The sequence below is a fragment of the Ornithorhynchus anatinus genome, chromosome 17, assembly GCF_004115215.2.
Source record: "Ornithorhynchus anatinus isolate Pmale09 chromosome 17, mOrnAna1.pri.v4, whole genome shotgun sequence".
In the NCBI taxonomy this organism is placed as follows: Eukaryota; Metazoa; Chordata; class Mammalia; order Monotremata; family Ornithorhynchidae; genus Ornithorhynchus; species Ornithorhynchus anatinus.
The window spans coordinates 14,205,781-14,219,469 of NC_041744.1; positions in this window are offsets into that span (position 1 = coordinate 14,205,781).

Here is a 13,689-nt window from a genome sequence, read left to right on the forward strand (position 1 = left end):
CCCGTGCTTTCTCCGGGCTCTTTTGCACGTTGTCCCCACCCCACTGAGGGCCCCGGACAGTGAGGAACCTGCCCCTAATCGCTGGTTTCCAGAGAGAGGCGATCGGGAGGTCAGGAGCGGATGGGACGTGAGAGGTGTGTTTGGGGTCTGGAGCTGTAGCAGTGGAAAGATGGTGGATCAGCCAATCAGTCGGTATTCGCTGAACACGAGAAGCACCGTGGCCTCGTGGAAAGAGCGAGGTCCTGGGTTCCAAACCCAGCTCCGCCACGTGCCTGCTGTGTGGCCATGGGCAAGTCACTTCACTTCTCTGTGCCGAGTTCCCTCATCTGAAAAATGGGAATCAAATCTTCCTCCTTTCTACTTACACTGGGAGTCCCATGTGGGACAGGGACCGCGTCCAACCCGATTACCTTGTAAATACCCCAGCGCTTAGAACAGTGCCGTCACCTAGTCAGCGCTTACCACCATCATGATCATCATCGCTGTGCATCTGGGAGACATCGTTGGTAGAAATATTCCCTGCCCCCCAGGAGTTTACAGTCTAGACGGGGAGACACGCATCCTCAGGACCAGGGGTGGGAAGTGGAGGGTGACTTTTAGGTGTCGTAGCCAGGAGGGTTTCCGACTTCGGACGCCTCCCCGGCTCCCCCAACCCCTGCAGGCGCCTCTTCGGGAGACTGGTCTCCCCGCTGCCCATCTGGGAGCCACCACGCTGCCTGTCTGTGCGGGTAAGGGAGGGAAGTTGGAAAGACACGCGTCACCTCGACTTGCTCCCTTTGTTCATCCTCCCCTTCCAGCCCCACAGCACTTATGTACGGATGTCATTTCTCTATTTTTATTGCTGTCTGTCTTCCCTTCCCTAGACTGTAAGCTCATTTGGGGAAGGAATGTGTCTACTGTTGTACTGTACTCTCCCAAGGTGCCTAGTATAGTGCTCTGCACGCAGTGAGAGCTCAATAAATATAATTAAATGAACGATGGAGTCGAGGGCTCCGAGAACCGGACCCTGGATTTGGAGTTAGGAGGTAGGATTTTCCCATATCTACTCGTTCCCCTGTGCACACTTACAGGTGGGTTCTAATCTCGGCTCTGCCTCCTGTCTGCTGTGTGACCTTGGGCAAGTCACTTCACTTCCTCTGTGCCTCACTTAACCTCATCCGTAAGACCGTAAGCCCTATGCCGGACAGGTACGGTGTCCAACCTCATTCGCTTGTACCTATCCCAGTGCTTAGAACAGTGCTTGGCACATAGTAAGCGCTTAACAGATACCACAGTTATTATTATAATCACTATTATGGCACAGAAGTGATCAATCAATCATATTTATTGAGCGCTTACTGTGTGCAGAGCACTGTACTAAGCTCTTGGGAGAGTATAACAAAACGGAGTCGATAGACACATTCCCTGCTCACGAGAAGCATACAGTCTAAAGGCAAACACCCCTCCCCGACCCACTGACCTACACATACAAGCTCAGACACATAATAATAATAACGTTGGGATTTGTTAAGCGCTCACTCTATTCAGAGCACTGTTCTAAGCGCTGGGGTGGATGCAGGGTAATCAGGTTGTCCCCCGTGGGGCTCGCAGTTAATCCCCATTTTACAGATGAGGTAACTGAGGCGCAGAGAAGTGAAGTGACTCGCCCACAGTCACACAGCGGACGAGTGGCCAAGCCGGGATGCGAACCCATGACCTCTGACTCCCCAGCCCGTGCTCTTTCCACTGAGCCACGCTGCTTCTCTGCGGCTAACTGTGGTGTTTGTTAAGGCACCTGGGAGGATACGAAAGGTCTCGAATCCTTATTTTACAAGTGAGAAAACATAGACCCGGAGAAGTAAAGTGACTCACCCAAGGACACCCGGCGATCCAGGGGGTAGAACTGAGATTAAAATCAGCGTGACCTAGTGGATAGAGCAAAGGCCGGGGAGTCCGAATGACATGAGCTCTAACCCGGCTCTGCCACTCGTCTGCTGGGTGACCTTGGGCAAGTCACTTCACTTCTCTGGGCCTCAGTTCCTTCATCTGGAAAATGGGGATTGAGACCGGGAGCCCCACGTGGGACAGGGACGGTGCCCAGCTGATTTGCTTGTATCCTCCCCAGCGTTCAGCGCAGTGCCTGGCACCTAGTAAGCGTTTAGCAGTTGGCATTATCCTAATAATTATTATTATTTAGAACCCAGGTCCTCTGACTCTCCATCCGCTAGGTCACGCTGCTTTTCGCGCTCGCCCGGCCTCGGAGGTGTACACGAAACCTCGTCCAGAACCGTGCACACTCTCCATAGATACACACACACGCACACACGCAAACACGCAGACACATACACATACAGACACACTGTTCATTCCCTCCCGTCCCCCCGCCCCCCCCCCCCCCGCCTTATCTGAAGTAAAACTGTAAGAACTGCACCACAGCAGGGAGCTCCATGCTGTGCTTAAAAAGGGCACTTAATTTTTCATCCTTAAATGCTGTGAGGCTCTTGTCTTCCTGTTCACCCAAACCCCTCCGTGGAGATGGATGGGCGCGCTGAACACAGTTATCAGAAAGATTAAGCCAGGACTTGTCATTTTTTTATATCACGGAGCAGTCAGGCTGACGAGTGATGTTCCCGTCGCTGCTAGGATGAGTCCAGCTACCTTTAGTGCCAGTAGTAAAAAGGACGATAAAAAACCCCATAGAAGAAAGGGTAATGATGAAATTTAACTGCTCCCTATCACACACCTGGGGTCTGCACGCCAGGAACCGGGGGTCCAGGTGCTCTGGCGTTTACGGCTTGTCCTTGTCTCCGAGTTTAAGGTCCTTCCACCGAACCGGAACGGATTACGGTCAGTGCCCCGCTCCCGGCCCGGGCCCCAGGACTCCTGGGAGTCTGCTGGGGGCTCTGGGGGCCGCTCTGTCCCGGCCTCAAGAGGGGACGTGGTCCGGCAGAGAGGCGGGGGGACACGGGTTCCGGTGCCTAAGCGCCACATCCTCGGAGAGAGGCCAACAGTGGGGAGACGGCAGACGTTCCCTGAATAGGACTTCTTCCCCGGCTCCCTCCGGGCTCCAGAGATTCCTCCCTCCGCTGAGGACTTTTTTTAAAAATATATTTGTTAAGCGCTGATTCGGTGGCAGGCGCCGTTCTAAGCGTTGGGGTAGACACTAAAGTAGTGAGGTTGGACACGGTCCGTGTCCCACTTGGAGCTCACAGTCTTCATCCCAATTTTACAGATGAGGTAACTGAGGCGCAGAGAAGCTAAGCGACCTGCCCGAGGTCACACAGAAGACAAATGGTGAAGCTTGGCCTCGAGGATCTAAATTCACCTCTTGGGAGCGGGCCAGACCTGGAAGGGGAATGGGAATCCCTGCTCCAGGGAATGGGAAGTGGCCGCAGAAAAGGAGAATGTGAAGGAGACTCTCTAGGCTGTAAGCTCACTGTGGGCAGGGAATGTGTCTTATGCTGTACTCTCCCAAGTGCTCGGTGCAGTGCTCTGCACACAGTAAGCATTCAGTAAATGTGATTGATTGAGACGGGTTGGTTCATTCATTCAATTCAATCGTATTTATTGAGCGCTGACCATGTGCAGAGCACTGTACTGAGCGCTTGGAATGGACAAATCGGTAATGGTTAAAGCTGAATCCTATAAAAGAATAACTTCCGCAGTATTTTATAAAACACGGAGCTGCTACGCTCGCTAATGAAGGCCCCCAACCCCGACGGATCAGCTGATCAGTAGTATTTAACGAGCACCTTTTGCGCTCGAGCGCACTGTACTAAGATTTGAGAAGAGTACAACGGAGACGGGTGAACTTGATCCCAGCCCTCAAGGAGTTTACGGCCTAACGAAGGATGTTCCCGCATCTGCCAAACATTCGGGACACGTCGCTCTGCTCCTCGGGAAACTCCAGTGGTTGTCCATCCACCTCCACATCGAATAAAAGCTCCTCACGGTTGGCTTTAAAGCAGTCCACTACCTTAGTACATTGTACTTTTCCAAGTACTTAGTACAGTGCTCTCCATTCAGAAAGCATTCAGTAAATACCACCGATTGATTCATTGATTTCTCCTGAGCCGCCCTGCGTCTCCTAACTCTTGGGGGATGCGTCCGCCTCGAGAGCCTATGGGCTACTCCGGACGGACACTACGAAGCGGCGTGGCTCAGCGGAAAGAGCACGGGCTTTGGAGTCAGAGGGCATGGGTTCGAATGCCGGCTCGGCCACTTGTCAGCCGCGTGACTTTGGGCAAGTCACTTCACTTCTCGGCGCCTCAGTGACCTCATCTGTAAAATAGGGATGAAGACGGTGAGCCCCACGTGGGCCAACCCCGATTCCCCTGTGTCTACCCCAGCGCTTAGAACAGGGCTCGGCACACAGTAAGCGCTTAACAGATACCGACATTATTATTAAAGCCCCCTGTCCACAGTCAGGCCCCATTTCCTGCGTCTCCAGCGGTGATCGATCGATCGATCGATCGATTGGTGTCCCCAGGGTAAAGCGACGGGCCTTTTACCCAACACGACTCCAAACCCATCTCGAAGGGTCCAGATTCCATCGTTTCATTTAGGGCTGGTGTGGAGGGGGGAGCAAGTTTCACTGGCGCCCCTCAATTCCCTCCGGATGTTGAAGCCTGAGTCTCCAGTCACCTCCAGAAGAGCCCTGAGAGTGAGCGATAGCGCGACGTTAACTATATAGACCTGTGCACGGAGCAGCGGTTGATTTTCTCTTTTCCCCCAGCAGCAGCAGCTGATGATGGATGGCAGATGGCGAGGACTCGAGGGGAGCAGAGAAAGGGGAGCCAGACGGGAACTGGAGAAGACCTTCGGGGGGGACCCCCTTGCTGAGCAGTAGCTGCTGTGTGACCTTGGTAAGTCGCTTGACTTCTCCGTGCCTCCGTTGCCTCGTCTGTTAAATAGGGATTGAGACCGCAAGTCCCGCATGGGGCGGGGACTGTGTCCAACCCAATTTGCCTGTGTCTACCCCAGTGCTTAATACAGTGCCTGGCACACAGTAAGTGCTTAGCAAATACCATAATGATTATTATTATTAGTGGTGCTCCCCCCGCCCTGTGCATCTGGGCCAAGGACTTGAAGAGCACCCTCAGGGTTCATGGGATGCTTGGCTCTGTGCCCTTTCCCAAGCCTCAGTTTCCCCACCTGGGAAATGGGGACGAGGGCTCTGGCCTGGGTAGTGTCAGGACCAGCAGAGGCTGGGGGGCCTAGGCACAGAGATCTCTTCCCAGGGCGTCTCACCCATCAGACCGGTGGGAGTTCTGGGGGAAGGGGTAGTTAGAGACAAAGATAGGCAGACAGTCTACCCTGAGTCCCTGTCTGTGAACTGGGTGTACTCTCCCAAGCGCTTCGTACGGTGCCTTGCACACGGTAAGCGCTCAATAAATTTGATAGAGTGAATGAACTGGGGGCCAAGAAGCGGGGAGACAGGGATGCTGACAGTATTTCGGACAGTATGGCCTGGTGGAAAGAGCACGGCTTGAGAGGCAGAGGAACTGGATTCTAATCCTAGCTCTGCCACCTGTCTGCTGCGTGACCCTGTGCAAGTCGCTTCACTTCTCTGTGCCTCAGGTTTCTCATCTGTAAAACGGGGATTAAGACCGTGAGCCCCGGGCACGACGGGGACTGCGTTCTACCTGATGATCTTGTATCTGCCCCGGAGCTTAACATAGTGCTCGGCACGGAGTAAGTGCTTAACAAACACCGCTCCAGTCAGCGATTACTCGTAGCAACGATAGCAGTGGCATTTGGTAAGCGCTACTGCTCATAATATTAACAACACACGACGAACCTGGAGTCAGGGTAGGGCACACGTCTACCAACTCTGTTACGCTGTAGTCTCCCCAAGTGCTTAGGACCGGGCTCTGCACGCAGTAAGTGCTTAATAAATATGACTGATGCGGGGGACTTTTGAGCAAGTGAAAGAGAGTGGGGAATTGAAGCTGGGGTTACCCTATCGTGTGGAGGTAAGCGACCCCTGTCATCTCCGCTCTCCCTCATCCCTTCCCCCTTCCAGGCCTCCGACCTTATCCTGTTCCTCATGGTGTCTTTAACCGCCTCTGACAGACTTTCATTCCAACGAAAACGGTCTTGATTTCCGCAGCTAATCATGGAGGTGTTTTGTTTTGGTTCCTTTTCCAGCTGAACCTCCCCACTCACACACTGGCACAGGCGGGTACCCGAGACCCCAAGGCCACTCACGCACCAGCACGGGCGGGGACCTGAGACCCTCAGGTGCCTTAAGAAGGTCAGAGTACATCTGACATAATGTTTGATTCCCTCCCAATCAATCCCTGCCCCCCAGTGTTCCCCAAGTCTGGGGCGGGGTGAGGGTGAGAGGTTTGGCCATATCAGCTCAGCTCCCAGCACGCTCTGTGGCCCTGCATTGGCTCTCAGCCACAGCCACTGAGGGGGTCATGGGACCGAGAAGCAAAACAAGCAAAAACGTCCTGAGAAAAGGTGGACATCGTGCCCCACAGAATGTCTTAGCTGCATCTAGACCGTAAGCTCTGCACACGGTAAATGCTCAATAAATACGAATGACTGACTACCTACTCGACGTTGCCCACAAGCTGGCATCGGGCCTCCTGGGCTCCAGGAGGGAAGACTGAAACCGGGGTTCCTTGGGGAGCCTGAGGAACAAAGAGCAGAGCCCCATTTCACAGGCCGACCTTCCTCCCCTTAAGACTAATCCATCAGCCAGTCGTAATTTGTTGAGCGATTACTGTGCTCATTCAATAGTACTCACTGAGCGCTTACTACGTGCGGAGCACTGTACTGAGCGCTTGGAATGGACAATTCGGCAACAGATAGAGACGATCCCTGCCCAGTGTGTTCAGAGGGCTGTACTAAGCGCTTGGGAGAGAACAATATAACAGAGTTGGTAGACACATTCCCAGCCCACAAAGAGCTTCCCCACAGCCTTTTTGTACATATCTCTAAATCGTGTTATAACGTGTTTATATTAATGTCTATCTCCCTCCCTAAACTGTAAATTCGTGCGGGCAGGGAACGTGTCCACCAGCTCATTTGCACTGTACCCTTCCAAGCGCTTAAGACAGTGTTCTGCACACGGAAACCATTCAGTAAATAACATTGATAATTGCAGCTGATGAAGACTTGGAGTGGAAGAAACCACTAAGTCCAGGGAGCCTAATTAGCCCAAGCCAAGGATCCATCTTTCCATCCCTCTCAGCCCCCAAATCTCCCCAGTTCAAAAGGGGTCTAATAATGCCATTAGAGTGTCATTCTAGAGCCAAAATTCCCAGGGTGAGATTGGAGGTGCTGGAGTCACTGCTGGAAGCAGCCGGAGCCACAGGCTCTATAGGTCGTCCGCTTTAGCGCTTTCCACACCGTCACCTAGATCCATTCTTTAAACCCCTCTCGCCTTTCAAATCCCTCTCACCCCTTCTGCATTTGGAAACAGGGGCCTACTGCCCCACCGGCCAATGCCTTGGATGAATCCACCCAAAGTAGTCCCAGATGGTGGCGTAGCTTCGGGGTGCGTGAATGAAAACTCCCCTCCTGACACCATTCCCCCACATGAACATGACTCTCCCAAGCCAATCACCCAGAACTGATGATTCGCATCGCGCTCCATCTTGGACTCAGAGCTCTTGCGTTCTGTGGGCTGGATGGAGAGTCAGGGAAGAAGAAATAGGGGAGGGAGCAGGCAAAGGGAGCAAAGAAACACCAGCCTGCATAGAAGAAAGCTCTCTCAGCAGTGGTGCAAGATCTCTGCTCCACTTTAGCAAAGGCTTCTCAGGTGCAACGAGTATGGCCCCAGGATTCAAGATCCCTACCTGGAACCATTCCCCGTTAGGGGCTGAAAAACATCTCTGGGACGGGCCGGAGTAGGTGTCAGTCAACCAGTGCTCTCTGGAGCACCAGGAAGAGAGTCCTGGGTTCTGATCCTGGCTCTGCCATTTGCCTGCTGTGTGACCTTGGGCAAGTTGCTTTGCTCCTCTGTGCTGCACGTATCTCATCTGTAAAATGGGGATTAAGACCGCGAACCCCGTGCGCGACAGGGATTGGGTCCAACCTGACGACCTTGTATCTGCCCCAGAGCAAACCAGGAAGAGACAGGGCGGCCACGGTAATAATAGTAATCGTGGCATTCGTTAAGGGCTTAGCGTGTGCCGAACACAGGGGACGATACATTCACTCATTTATTCAGTCGTAGTTATTGAGCGCTTACCGTGTGGAAAGCACTGTACTAAGCGATTGGGAGAGTGCAATATAACAAGATAGGTCAGGCAAAGTCGCTTGCCCAGATGGGGCTCCCGGCCCAAGTAGGAGGGATTCCCCATTTTAAAGATGAGGAAACTGAGACACGGAAAAGCTGTGACTTGCCCAAGGTCACAGAGCAGGCAAATGATGGAAACAGAATTAGAACCCAGGTCCTCCATCTCCAAGGCCCGTGGTCTTTCCAACGAGGTCACGCTGCTACTTTTACCTGCCCTTCTCGCCAGGCCCGAATCACCCTCTCCTCCTCCTGGGGGTGAAGAGAAGAGACAAGACAAAAGAGCCAGTCCCGGAACCCTCGGGGTCTGTGGTCCTCAGGAGACCGGGAGGACACCCGGCTCCCGACAGCGGGACCGCCCATCCCCGCACCGGGGCCTGGTTCGCCTCCCCTCGTCCCACCTGGCTGGAGAAGGACTCCGGTAGAAAAGAAGCAGAGAAGTTTCTGATTGAGGGGGGCAGATTAGCCTTGGCAGCTCCAATGTTCTGCTTGTCTAGCTGAGTCACCAGTGCTTTAATAGCAAGTTAAAAAGGAACAGGTTAGCATATCTTAACGTGACAGAACTTTTAGGAGATTGGACTGCTTTTCTCCTCTTGTTAACGTCCCCCGGGGCCCCTGGTCTCTTTAGTACCGACACAGTGACGAAGGCCACAGCCTATTAATTGCAGTGACAATGATAAAGGAAGAGTCGGAGGGGGCTATTTGTCTTTCGTGTAACCTCGCGCATCATCACAAGATAAATGAAAACTCATTTTCGGCTTTGATTCAGTCTAATGTCTCAGGGCCCCGGAGGCTGGTTATGGGCCCGGAGCAGCCGGCCCTGGAACGGAGGTGGAAGCTAGGGTCAAAGGTCGGGGGGAGTGCAAGCCGACTGCTCGGGTCTGCCTGAGCCCGGGGAATCCCCAGGGGAGCAGGAAATCAGGGATTGGAGCAGGGGCCGGGGGAGACGATCTGGCTCCTCGACACTAAATCCTGTTGGAGACCAACGTCTGTGGCCCAAGAGAGGACACCCCATTGCCAGGAAAACTTCTAGCTCTGGGCGGTGGGTTAGGAAGGGGATTTAGGCCAGTCCAGCCCTATGGGACCACCCCTATTCTTGACTGAGATCCATTTTCAGGATGATTAATCACTGCGGTTTGTTTATTTATTAACTGTATTTGTTAGGCGCTTACTAGGCACCAGGCACCCTACTAAGCGCCGGGGCAGCGACAAGCTAATCAGGTTGGGCACGGTCCCTGTCCTGTATAGGGGGTCACAGTCTTAGTCCCCATTTTACAGATGAGGGAACCGAGGCCCAGAGCAGCCTCGGAATCGGGGACATTAGCAGTTCTGATCTGGGACAGATGACGAAGGGGCTCAGATGGTCAAGATGCTCGTGTCGGACACAATCTCTGTTGCTCACAAGACTCACATTCTCATGGTGAGGGGGAACAGGTATTTAATCTCCGTTTTAAAGGTGAGGAAACTGAGGCACAGGGAATTTAAGAGGCTGGCCCGAGCTCACACAGAAGGCGAGTGGTGGATCCAGATTAGAACCTAGGTCCTCTGACTACCAGCTCAGCGCTCTTTCCACTAGGCCACACCGCTGCTCCGGGCAGCCGCCAACGCCTCGTCCACATCTCGCTTCTGGCCTGGAACGCCCTCCCTCCTCCAGTAATGATGTTGGTATCTGTTAAGCGCTTACTATGTGCCGAGCACTGTTCTAAGCGCTGGGGTAGACACGGGGGAAATCAGGTTGAACCCACGTGGGGCTCGCAGTCTTAATCCCCATTTTACAGATGAGGGAACTGAGGCACCGAGAAGTGAAGTGACTTGCCCAAAAAGTCACACAGCTGACAAGTGGCCGAGCTGGGATCCAACAGACAGTTACCATCCCCCTTCAAAGCCTTATCGAGGGCACATCTCCTCCAAAGGTCCCGAGTCCCTCTTCTTCCACCCGCTTCTGTGCCGCCCTGACTTGACTTGCTCCCTTTATTCGTCCCCTCTCCCAGCCCTGCAACCATTATGTACATATCTGTAATTTATTTATTTATATTAACGTCTGTTTCCCCCCCCCCCCCCCCCGCCTCTGGAACGTAAGCTCGTTGTGGGCAGGGAATGTGTCTGTTTACGGTTGTACTGTACTTTCCCAAGTGTTTAGTACAGTGCTCTGCTCACGGTAAGCCTCAATAAATACAACTGAATGACTGAACGATCACTTCCTCTGCCCACAGTGAGCTTATAGTGTAAAGCATAATAATAATGGTGGTACTTCTTATGTGCTTACCATGTGCCAGGCACTGTACTAAGTGCTGGGCTGAATACAAGCAGATTGGGTTAGACACAGGTCCCTGTCCCAGGTGGGGCTCACGGTCTGGAGCCCCATTTTGCAGATGAGGTCCGGAGAAGTGAAGTGACTTGCCCGAGGTCACACAGCAGACAAGTGGCCTGTCCGGGATTAGCACCCGTGACCAGGCCCACGCTCCATCCACGACGCCGGCAGGCAAACGGTGGAATCGGGATTAGAACCCAGGTCCTCCGTCTCCAAGGCCCGTGTGGTCTTGCCTCTAGATCACGCTGCTACCTTAACCTGCCTTCCTCGCCAGTTCCGGTTCCTCTTCTCCCCCGGGGCAGGAGACAGTGGGTGAGCCTGCGACCAACCAGGGCTCCTCCACCGTCAGGCTCCCCCAGATCTCTCGGGATGACCTGAAGCGGCTGGGCCAACTGTCCGCACCGAGGACGTGGTCCAGGGTTTCCGGCGGCTCTGGAACTGAGGCAGACGGGCTCCCGGGAGAGTGGGCATCTGGCGCGGGAAGGCCCCGGGCCACCGGCTCTGTGGGGGCTTCCCTGGGTCTGGGCTGATGGAGCCGCTTGGCTGTCCCGGGAAAGCGGAGTGAGAGAGGCCCAGATGGCTCAGCTTGTCCCGGACCCCGCCGCCCTGGGCGAGGAGCCCCGAGAGCCCCTTCGGCATCTGTCCCAGATCAGAATTGCTAATGCCCCCAATCCCGAGGCTGCTCTGAGCCCTATCCTATGGAGAGCCATCTTCACCGTCCCCCTCCCCCACCTTACCAGCCGCCTTCTCTCCGCCAACTCTCCCTCCGACGGGCTCCTTTGCTCTCCTCCCTCCCCAGCACCACCCCGCTACCTCCTACCTCCTCTCCTGCGGCTGGGCCTAGTGGAAAGAACACAGGCCCGGGAATTCTGTGCTCGGCCCGCTCTCCCGGCTCTGCCAGTTGCCTACCGTTGGGGCGCACACTTAACTTCTCTGTGCCTCAGTTTCCTCATCTGTAAAAGGGGAATTCAAGACCTTTTCTCCCCGATCCTCCATCTGTGAGGCCCCGGGTGGGACAGGGACCGTGCCTGACCCGATAATCCCGTATCTGCGCCGGCGCGTATTGTATAGTGCTTGGCCTATAGGAAGCGCTTGACAAATACCGTGGTTATTCTTGCTGTGACCGGCCTGAGTGCAGAAGATGGTGCTGCAGAAGGCAAGGGTCTGGGGCGGAGGCGGTCCTCGGTGGGCCGGGAGGCAAGCGGCTTTCCCAGCCCACAGCCACAGGTCACCACATCGACTTGAAGCCCGAGGACCCAGCGGAGAGGAGAGGTCGCTGGCTCCTTTGGGTGGCAGGATCTTCCAAGAGGGCTCCTACTACGATCCAGCGCCCACACTTTGCTCCTCTAATGCTAACCTACTCACGCTACCTCGCTCTTGTCTAGCTCACCACCGACCACTCGTCCACATCCTGCCTCTGGCCTGAAGCACACTCCCAACGGTGCTTCGCACATAGGAAGCGCGTAATAGATGCCACCGTTATTATCTATCTGACAACTACTCTCCCGCCTCCAAAGCCTTATTGAAGGCGCACCTCCAAGAGGCTTTCCCTGACTAAGCCCTCATTTCCTTTTTCCCCATTCTTAATAGCAATGTGGGTATTTGTTAAGGGCTTCCTGTGTGCAGAGCACTGTTCTAAGCGCTGGGGTAGATAGAGGGTAATCGGGTTGTCCCATGTGAGGCTCACAGTTGATCCCCGGTTGACAGATGAGGTAACCGAGGCACAGAGAAGTTAAGTGACTTGTCCACAGTCACCCAGCTGACAGGAGGCAGAGCAGAGATTCGAACCCATGACCTCTGACTCCCAAGCCCGTGCTCTTTCCACTGAACCATGCCGCCTCTCCACTCTTCTGCGTTGCCCTGATTGCCTCCCTTTATTCACCCCTCCCTCAGCCCCATAGCACTTACGTACATAACCGTAATCTATTTATATTATTATATTAATATCTGCCTTTCCCTCTAGACCAGGGCGGACTCCAGGCTCTGAGCTCAGTCTCTAGACTGGTAGCTCGTCGTGGGCAGGGACTGTGTCTACTATCTCTGTTGACTCATACTCTCCCAAGCACTTAGTACAGCGCTCTGCACACGGTAAGTGCTCGGTAAATATGATTGATTGACTGATCGATCACCTTCACTGAGAACCTGCTGACTGGGTACAGAGCACTGACTGAACTAGTTGTTGGGGGAACGTATAAGGGAAGTCGAGGCAGCCTTCTTGGCTCCCAAAGGCACTTCACAATCTCCTCTGACACCTTTTGAGGAAAAATGGGGGTTTTAGAGTCCAGTCTTCCCCAGAGTGTGCCCCTGACTTGGGGGTTAGTCAGGACAGAGACCCCATCCCCTCCTTCTTTTCCTTCTCCTTTCTCCTTGCCCCCTTTCCCCTGCCCTCTTTCAACCCCAGGCAGTTTCAAGTCCTTGCTGGAAGAGCTTTTGGATCCGGTCCTTTTTGCTGCTCCATTGCTTTTGACAGTCACTTCCTCTCTGAAGTTCCGGCCTTCCAGCTGAGGAATGGGAGGGAGTTTTCTTGATTTGATTTTTAACATCACTGGCAGGAGGGATGAGTTTGGCAGGGGCGGAATGGAGACACCTTGGATTCTGTAAATAATGCAAGTGCGGGAGAGAGAGACAGAGAGAGGGAGAGAGAGGGCGGGGGGAGGGAAAGAAAGAGTAGGAAAAAAGGGAGTTTTAAAAGAGCAAGCTGAGACAGAATAAATGCAGAATCTTCCTGTACTGCAGTAACACAGAGTGGTTCTCTCTCTAGATTTTCTGCTGGTGGAGAAAGAAAGCCTCAGCTCACACATTCAAATGAATTTGATATTCAATCAATGAAGATTAACTTGCCCAAGGTAAGATGGTTTTTACATTCATAAGGAAGTCAAATACGATTATGCATATGAGGAAATTATACAGAGATGAGTAGAGTATAATATATGATAATTATTTGAAAGGGTATACTTACACACTGATTAGCATATCTTGAAGACCAGACAGAGATGGAAGAGTAGAGGAAGGTATAAGAGATTCCAGAAGATGAACGCTCTGGGTAGAACTGCCTGGGAAATAGGTACCAAGAACTTAGTCAAGAAATAATGTGATTTTTAGAGGACAGAAACGTAGGAGCATTTGATCACTTCCCCCAGGGAGACCA